Source organism: Candoia aspera, chromosome 2 (genome assembly GCF_035149785.1).
Source record: "Candoia aspera isolate rCanAsp1 chromosome 2, rCanAsp1.hap2, whole genome shotgun sequence".
Lineage (NCBI taxonomy): Eukaryota > Metazoa > Chordata > Lepidosauria > Squamata > Boidae > Candoia > Candoia aspera.
In genome coordinates, this window is record NC_086154.1 from 84,225,610 (window position 1) to 84,231,609 (window position 6,000).

Sequence of the window (6,000 nt, forward strand, 5' to 3'; positions counted from 1 at the left end):
GCATCTTAGACCCACTAGGATTTTATATTTATTTACATTGTATTTTATATTGGTAATTTGTTTATTTTATCGGATTTTAATGTTTATTGTTGTGGTATGAATTTTATTGTAAACCACCCAGAGTCCCTCTTGCGGGAGATGGGTAGTAACAAAATTTGAATAATAAATAAATAAATAAATAAATAAAGTTGCACCCAGCCAAGATCTGCTTAGCTTCAGCAGAGTGGTTGCATCATGTGACTTCAGTGAAGCTTTGACTATCTCCAGGCTCCTTTGGGCAGAAGCAATTCCTATCAATTTCACGAGTTCACAATAAATGTACAAGGATAGCAGTCTTTAAGTGACAGAATCAGTCTGCCATTACTAGTATCCCCACACAGTCCCAGGAAATGTTTCAGCTACTTTACCAAGTTGCAGACAGGTGCCATGTTCATACTCCTGTGGGATTCAAAGCACCTTTTCTAAATTATTTCCAAAGTGTTTCACAGACCTACAAAGCAGCTGCTTCATGAGGACAAATTTGGGGCACCAACAAACGTGATAGAATTCAGCATTGAAGCCCAATAAGTGCTGAAAGATGTTATGGCTGATCCATTCTCTAAATTATCCATCTCCCAGGATTATATTACAGTATAATGAACTCAGGATACATTCAAAGAACAATCCTAGATCAGTTGAACAGCTGGGAAATGGGGGACAATTGATGAGGCTTGTTTGTTAAATCAATGGACCTCTTGATAGCACTGAGCCTGAAATCTTAGTTGACCTAAGTCTTAGTATTGCAATATTAAGTAAAAGCAAAATGTGACTTTATAGTTGATTAGCTCCAAAAATAAGTTTCAGCATGGACAAAGTAATTAAATATGTGATGCAAGATAGGAATAAGTTATTATCACAGAATAAACTCCAGTGTTCTTCTCTCTAGCCACATCTTTCAGTGGATCAGTTTTGTTCTAAAGATGGCACTTCCAGAATTGTGTTTTGATCTGCAAAGCAGTTGGTAGTTCTACTTTGGAAAAAGGAAGGTTGAAGAACAGGACAGTATGGTGTCTATTCTTAGCAAATAATTTATTAAAGTGACTTCGCTATTGACAAGAAGTTAGGATCCTCCTTTTCTTCCTTTTAAAGCAAATCTATTGGCAATACTGAAAAGGGAAAACCCCCAAACAATTAAGTCATTATCCCTTTAGGGGAATTTTCAAAGAGAAAATGAGCATCTTTTTATTTAATGATACACTGCTCCTTGATAAGCCGAACAAGAGGCAGGCAACCTATTTCCCCTAACAGCAGCAACTAACTAGTTCTTAGCTCTCAGTGGCATTCTTCCACAATTTGTGACCCACCAATCAATGATTCCTACCACACATCTATAACAGCCTATCAGGAACCAAATGGTTTGTTCACATGTAACGTTAAGCTCTAATATGGTTGGTGTGTTTTTGGCTTAATATCATGGGTGATCCTGGCCACTATGACTTCTTCAAATGCAATTTTTTTTTCTTTAAAAACATTTGGCTTAGTTAGACAATAGATTTGCTGTCTGCCTGGAACTATAAACATGAGTTGAAGCAACTGCATGTTGATAAGTTGCATTCAGTTTCTTGAGCCCTATGTTATGAAAGCTGCTTCAAAAAGAAGATGGTGTACCAAAGTCTTATCACCAGGACATCTATCTTTCAGTTCTGTAGGATAGTCTTCCCCAGCTTGGTGCCCACCCCCCAGATACGTTACATTATAATTCCATAGTTTTTAGCTAGTCTGGCCTTTGGCATAGTGGCTGGAAATGATTAGAGCTGAAGTCCATCTCTAAAGAATAGCCTTTATAGTTATCCTGCTACTACAGTTATTGTCCTTAGGACTGTTTTCCCAGTCTTGAGAAAAGCTTGTTCATGCTTTTTCCATACATTAATTTTAAATGGCTCCTAATGCAGTACTAGTTTTTGTTCCTAATACAAATAACATAGTCTAAACCACACATGCCTCAACGTACAGAGAGTACATTAATTATCATTGCTTTCTCTTGCATTTTGTGAATAATTTATCACCCACCCAAGTCCAGAAAAGTAATGGATTGACATAACCCAGTGTGCTGTATTGGTTAAGAGCCAGCATAGAAGTAAGTTGGTGTATTAGACTAGGACCAGTCTCTCTCTATAAATAGACAATAGAGCTATAACTTAAGTATTTAGTGTTTGGAGGTTTTTTCACTTCCTAGTGTAGTCTATAGTGTTCTTCCTAGGCTTATTTCCTCCTCTATGGTATGTTTCCTAGGTTGTTTGGTATAGGTGTTTTTTCTTCTTTACCATGTAGCTTTTTTTCTTCTATAACAGGTTACACTTCTTTTTTAAACGGTATAATTTTTTGTATAAAAGTAATATATGCAAAAAGAGCCAGTTAAGGCACCGGGCTAGAAACCAGGAGACCATGAGTTCTATCCCCGCCATAGGCACAAAGCCAGCTGGGTAACCTTGGGCCAGTCACTTTCTCTCTCTTTCTCTTTCTTTCTTTCTTTCTTTCTTTCTTTCTTTCTTTCTTTCTTTCTTTCTTTCTTTCATTTCTCCTTATTCTCTAGGAATAAGGCAATGGCAAATCACTTTTGAAAAACCTTGCTAAGAAAACTGCAGGGACTTGTCCAGGCAGTGTCTCTGAGAATTGGACATGATTGAACAGATATTTATATATATATTTATATTTATATTTATATATATATATATATATATATATATATATATTCATATGCTGCTATTTAATTTAAATACAGTACTGCAAACTACTGTTTTGTTTTTAAGAAATCTTAAATTGTAATTTTTTAATTTAATTTTTAATTTTAATTTAATAATTTAAATATACTATAAATTTAATATAATTAATTAATTTTAAAAATGACCAGGTGTCAGATCCCTCGATCAAAGGTTTTACAGAAACCTTTATCGGAGCATCTCCCATCATTTCCTTCTCCAAGGAATGGAATCTGTGTTGCCAGATGGGAGGGAGTGTGAAGTTGGAGTGTCAAGTGGTTTATTGTGGCTATGGAGGACATCAAGGACACGGGGTTCAGATATGCCAGGAATACCATCTGGATGGGAGGAGGAGTGACATGGTTTCATGGGAAAGAGGACTAACTAAGTGAATGTAGTTTTAAGTTAGGTTTGAGTGGGAAATCTTTATTTGCAGCTTGCCTTCTGTACCGTTCATTACGCTTCATTAAAACAGTTAAAGGAATCCCAGCCTCATGACTGTGATTGTGTGAATGCTCGAATGATCAGGTGCTGACATTAAGCTGCGAATCCATCTTTTCAAAAACTCTTCCTGAGCAAGTAATCAACTGAGAGTTGATGAACCATGCCTAAACACGGAAAATCCCGGGCTAAGCAGCCATCACCTTTTATGTCATCGGAGAGGACAGTGCTGTATGCCAAAGTGGAAGAAGAAAAAATTGAGATGGAGGAGAGCTCGGGGAGCAGGGACAGCGAGTGAGAGATGGAACCCTGGCTCAACACTACGGAGTTGGAAAGTGCCCTCCACTCCCTCAATTTTGTAAGAGAGCCTCAGATGCCAAGCGTTATTATCAAAGAACCACAGATGGGTCCTTCCCAGATCGGTGCTGGAGAAGAAGAGGGAAGGGCCCCTCCACCTGTGGAGGCACAAGTAAGGGTGCAGAGTCCAGGGTCACATGGGACCATTCCAGACCCCAATGGAACTCCACAAGAAATGTGGAACTTGGTGGCAAGGATGTCTGCCATGGAAGTGGTGTTGTAGCAGGTATCGAGAACACTGGAGACCATGGTGTACCCCTCAACAGAAATCTCAACTCAGCTATCCAGAGTGGCATCGCCGGACTCATGAGGAAGACGGCGTACCCAAACCCCAACCCAGGATTTCGAATCCCCAGTGAGGCGCCGGCAGAGTGGAGGCCACCCAGAGAACCAAGGGGACTGGGGGAGAGCTCTGCCCAGCAGGGTGACACCGGTTGCAACCCCGAAAGACATACAAGTTAAGTTCGATGGAGACCCACGACAGTTGGCATTCTTCTTGACAAACATGTCCATATACATGAAGGAATATGGATCTTGCTTTCCCACTGAGTACAAGAAAGTGAGCCAGGTAGGTGCCAGACTCCAGGGACCTGCGGCTGAGTGGTTTGTGCAATTGCATGATGCCATGGCCCCAGAGCTGAGCAGCCTGCATGAATTCATGAGGGCACTGAGAGACCGGTTCAAGGGCCCACTTGACAAGATGAGGGCGAAGACAGGTATCCAGGAACTTAGGCAAGGGGGAAGAACAGTGGCGGAGTATGCCATGGAGTTCAAAGCTCTTGCCAGAAAAGTTATGGACTGGTCGGAAACCACTAAGATTGATTACTTCAAAGGGGGCTTGCAGCCAGGAATCCTGAGATGGGCGCTCTGCTGCAGAGACCCCCCCCCCCCACTTTGAAGGACTGGATCTGCCTAGCAGGGGAGGTAGAGAATACCCAATTCGGTATTCTCTGGTCAGCAACTCTGAGCGCAAATGATGGGAAGAAATACCGTAGCCCCAGGTCAATTTCCCTTCACCCAGCAAAAACTCTTCCATGACAAGAATGATCGGAAAGACCAGCGAGGGAAGAGAGGCACCTGTTTTAAATGTGGGAAGGACACCCACAGAGCAGCAGAATGCCCAGATGCACTGAAAGGAGCAACCAAATCAACTAAAACACCACTGACCAGACACAAGGCAGCAGCTGCATCGGCGCTGGCCTGAAAGGATCCAGAGGTGAAGTCTCTGACTGATTCGGGTGAAGACTCTGAACAGGAGGAACTGGAGCCAGCGGGAAATGAATTTCACCTGTTCTAAATCACACCCGCGAGCAGGTGGAAACTCCAGGGCACAACGTGCCTACTTCAGAGATAGACGACAAAGAAGACCCTTTGGTGAGTGATGATTGCCCCACCTTGCTGGTGAAAGTAGAACTAAAAAACTTAAGAACCCGGCACAAAGCCAATTTGACAGCTATGTTAGACTCTGGGTGCACAAAATGCTTGATACACCCTGCCCTAATTGACACAATGAGCCTTAAAACCAGGAGACTAAAAAGTCCCATTATTTTCACTCAGATGGATGGTTCAGTTGCCCACGGGAGTCCCGTGGAATTCTGGACTGAGACTTTGGCCATGAGGTTGGGGGGGCATAAAGAAACCTTGCAATTTATTGTAGCCCCTATTGCCAACTATTCTATCATCCTGGGACTCCCATGGCTAAAGAGTAGAAAGCCACAAATCGATTGGGACTCAGGTGCTTTATTGTTTAAGAATGGGGTTAGCAACCTCTTTACTGTACTACAACCAGGGCAGAATGTAGCTGGCACCCTCCTCAACCACACCCCTGCGGTGGAACCTCTGGCACAGCCTGACATTCCACCCAAATATACAGACTTTCTTGATGTCTTCGATGAGAAGGAGTGTGACCAGTTGCCTACTCGCAGAAAAACTGACTGTGCCATTGAAATAGACCCAAAGGCTAAACTACCTAAGCCTAAAATGTATGCCATGTCAGAAACTGAGAAACAAGTTCTCAGGGAATTTATTGACAAAAACTTAGAGAAGGGGTTCACTGAGCCTGCCAATTCACCTTTGGCAGCCCCAGTGCTCTTCTGGGTGAAGAAAGATGGCTCTCTGAGACTCTGCATAGATTACCATGGAATAAATGCCATCTCAATAAACAATCAGTACCCTCTCCCCTTAATGAAAGACATGCTATCACACCTATCGAAGGGAAAAATATTTACCAAACTTGACCTCAGAGAAGCCTACTTTAGAATTAGAATTCGGGAGGGGGATGAATGGAAAACAGCGTTTAACTGCCCTCTTGGTTCCTATCAGTACAAAGTCCTCCCATCTGGGTTAGCGGGGGCCCCTGGAGTGTTTATGCAGTATATCAATGAGGTCCTCCATGAGCATTTGTACAAAGGGGTCCTGGTTTACTTAGATGACATTTTAATTTGTTCTGACAACTTCAAAGACC